We start from the raw sequence: 4,335 nt of genomic DNA, 5'->3' as shown, positions 1-4,335 counted from the left end.
ATGACTTCAGTCTCTCGCATCGTTGTGGCTGAATTATGGTCGACGTTCTTTACAATGTAGCTTTATTTCATTGAGGTTTGTGGGCATTTGTTTATGCACAGCTCTCTCAAGGTCCCGCCACAGCATTTGAATCAGGTTGAGGTCTCCCATTCAGGGAGGAACCCTTCTTCTGCGGGCTCACGTAGTGGCCTCCTCTTCTGACGGCATCCCGTTTATTGCCAGGTCCAGCACGCCACCAACGGACTAACTCCACCTACCCGACCCATTCCTCAAATAAAGGTGATGTGGCTTTGGCCACATTGAACAGATGGATTGTGAGTGACCGTTTGTAAGTTAGTGCATGTGGTGTATGGTGTAGCAGAACCCTTGCTGGAGTAGGGTGAAACAACCTATCTCTCACTCTTTGATTGGTCTGCAGTACCATGGACCAGAATTATATTATCTTGGGACATGACTACCAATTATGGACAAATGTCCCAGGTGACTGATTATACTGAAGAGTATTTTTGAGTTAGAACAAATATTTTGTATAAATATTAGTTTGAGAGGGTGTTGTGTTGATGTGTAGTTTTAGTTTAGTTTTAGTTGCATATACATGAATTTAATATTAGGGGTGACAGAAATTCTGGGGTCCTTGTAAGATAGGGGATGGATATCCTAGTTTACCAGGATGTGACCAAGCCTTGGAAACTTAATGTCTAAGTTGAAGCGACTCTGGACTGCTTTATACTGCCTCCGCTCTCTCTCCCAGAGGAAAGTCAGCATTGTGATTCAATGAGGTAAGAAGGGATGGACAATTTGTGATTGCTGTGTTGGGTCTGAGTGGAATAGGGTGCCATGTGAAACAGCTATGTTTACAGAGGAAGAAGTTGTACTTGAACTCTTCACATTAACAACAGACAAATATATGGGGCCTGCTAGGATACACCAAAAATGATTAAACAAGCTTTGACCGCTTGCAGACCTATTTAACCAGTTACTAATGGCAGAACTAATTCCAGAAGACTGGAAGTTGGTAACTGTAGTACCACTGCACAAAACATGTAGTAGGGAAGACTCTGTCAACTATAGATCAGTAAGCTTTACATCAGTAGTTGAAAAATTAATGGAATCCATGCTAAGGGATAGGATTGTTTAATATCCGGAAGTAAGTGGCTTGCATGATCAGAAACAGCACGGGTTTACCTCAGGAATATCCTGTCAGACTAACTTAATGCATTTGTTTGACTGGGGAACTAAGATAATGTACCAGGGAGGAGCTATTGAAATAGCCTATGTAGAATTTTTATTATAGTTTCCTTATATTTAAGCTGTATGTTATGAGTTTAATCTTCTTAATTAAATAAATTGCTAATATCACCAGAAGAAAGAAGATAACTGACTGTATGATAATACTTGCTTCCTCTATGTATTAGTCGTATATCCTTTTATTTTCCTTTTTAGAAATAGTAATTATTTATACTTACACATGCAATAGTAGTTATTAAAATTACATGTAGCTGGCTGACGACCGCATAGCCTTAGGCACAGAACAGTAGATTGATAGAGATGTTGTCTGCCTTAAAATGTTTTAGTGCTATACAGAATATTACTGTAATTTGATGTAATTATTACAAGCAATTCACTAAAAATATTTCAAAAACTTAATTTGCAAAACCCGTAGAATCTGGACTCCCACTGAAGTTGATACTATATCAACATTTTATGTCAGGAAATATGGTGAAGAAGAACAATACAAAAGAAAGCTTTGATATGAAACACAACATATTATTTAAACAGATTATAAAAATAATATTTTGAGTTACACACAAATTCAACTTGTGTGTTTTCAACATGTGAAGAAGGAGTGGTTTGTGAACTAATCTATCACCTTGGCGTGTCAACTATAAATGCACAAAATGAGCAAAAAAACATTACTTACCCCAAACCAGGTTTTATACAATCTTAGTCAACAGATGAAATCACAAATTATATCAGATGAATTCTTTGAAGTGTGCACATAACGTATTACTGGATCTCTTTGTTTGAGCTAACAGAAAAATGGTTGGTCTAAAGGGCCAGGTTAAGCATGATTACAGCTGTGTTGCACATAGATATTTATATGTACTCGCTTAGATTAACACTTGAATCGCATAGATTCTGCAATGGACTCACTTCCAAGTCCTTAATGTTGAGCATGGGATATGATGTCATATCCCAGCACTCTGCATCTTACGGATGTGCAACACCATAAAGAGCCAACTATGCCCCTCATCGGGATGGGGATTAATTGACAAATAATTAAATGCTTGTCTATCATGGCTTTCACTATGCAGTATATAGGACCATCGAAGATCTCTATGTAAAAAAGGTGCCCCAGAGTTGGCCCTTTATAACATATAATGATGGGAGGGACTTGAAACCACAGCTCTCTTGAAAACTTGCCTTTTACAGAATAGACCCATAACTGTCCTTATATCACCCAGAACAATAATCAAGAACAGCAATCATTGGCTAGTTGCAAGTCATAATTTATTACAATATTCCCATATATTGGTCTATGTACTGTGTATACCAAACAATTGTTTTCACTTGGGCTTAACTAATGAATTGTGGAGGACATACTGAATAAGGCCAGAGGATCATTTTAATAGACTGAACTTTTCCCTGTGTTGTCTGACACCATATGATATTTTAATCCTAAAATTTAAAACTGATGTCTGGTAAATATTTTGTTACCTTCTTGAAGTACTTAGCCCAGGGGAATAAAATTCAAATGTGCAAATTATTTAAATGTTGTTTTGCTTCCATTTGGCTTCTTCTTAAGGAAGCCAAATATGTGCTATGGATATTCTACCACTATATCTCACCATGTGCTAATAAGGGAAATAAATTATTCAGTGCATTTCTACTTTCACAGATAGCAAAAATCAACCTTATAAAGTACTCTGTGTGTACTTTCATATGCATTATTCAAATGGAAAAATAATAAAGCACTTGCCGTGGGTAGAAGCTGCAGCCCAGCTGCTTCAGAAGCTCTCCTCCTCTGTGGTCTGAGGATTCTTGCTTGAAGCAGACAATCAAAAGCAGGAACGTGCACCAAGTGTAACTAATAGGAGCACTTCCCTCATATAAGCGCAGGAGTATGACTAGAGGTAAGCAGTGTTCAATTGCTTGCTAACACAAATAGCTAATCAGCCAATCACATGGCAGCAACTCAATGCATTTAGGCATGTAGATGTGGTCAAGACAACTTGCTGAAGTTCAAACCGAGCATCACAATGTGAAAAAATGGGATTTAAGTGACTTTGAACGTGGAATGGTCGTTGGTGCCAGACGGACTGGTCTGAGAATTTCTGAAACTGCTGGGATTTTCACACACAAACCATCTCTAGGGTTTACAGAGAAAATATGAAGTGAGCAGCAGTTGTGTGGACGAAAATGTCGATATCAGAGGTCAGTGAAGAACAGGCAGACAGGGTTGAGATGACAGAAAGGCAACAGTAACTCAAATAACTACTCTTTACAACCAGGTTATACAGAAGACCATCTCTGAATGCACAACTCATTGAACCTTGAAGCAGATGGGCTACAGCAGCAGAAGGTCACACCGTGTGCCACTCCAGTCAGCTAAGAACAGGAAACTGAGGCTACAATTCGCACAGGCGAATTGGACAAATGGAAGACTGGAAGAACGATGTCTGGTCTGATGAGTCTTGATTCCAGCTGCGACATTCAGGTGGCATGGTCAGACTTTGGCATAAACAACATGAAAGCATGGATCCATCCTGCCTTGTGTAATGGTGTGGGGGGACATTTTCTTGGCACACTTTGTTCTAAGCATTGTTTAAACGTGACAGCATACCTTAATATTGTTTCTGATCATGTCCATCCCTTTATGACCACAGTGTACCCATCTTCTGATGGCTACTTCCAGCAGGATAATGCACCATGTCACAAAGCTCACATCATCTCAAACTGGTTTCTTGAACATGACAATGAGTTCACTGCACTCCGATGGCCTCCACAGTCACCAGATCTCAATCCAATAGAGCACCTTTGGGATGTGGTAGAACGGGAGTTTTGCATCATGGATGTGCAGCCAACAAACCTGCAGCAACTGCGTGATGCCATCATGTCCATATGGACCAAAATCTCTGAGGAATGTTTCCAGCACCTTGTAGAAAGTATGCCATGGAGAATAAAGGCAGTTCTAAAGGCAAAAGGGGGTCCAACCTGGTACTAGCAAGGTGTACCTAATGAAGTGGTCAGTGAGTGTACGTTAAATTCTTGGCCCACTATTCCAACAGATACATATGATGAAGAGACTGTTTGATGTGTTAAAAGCTACAAACT

The sequence above is a fragment of the Spea bombifrons genome, chromosome 3 (genome assembly GCF_027358695.1).
Source record: "Spea bombifrons isolate aSpeBom1 chromosome 3, aSpeBom1.2.pri, whole genome shotgun sequence".
NCBI lineage: Eukaryota > Metazoa > Chordata > Amphibia > Anura > Pelobatidae > Spea > Spea bombifrons.
The sequence above is the reverse complement of the archived record's forward strand: the minus strand, read 5'-3'. Positions refer to the sequence as shown.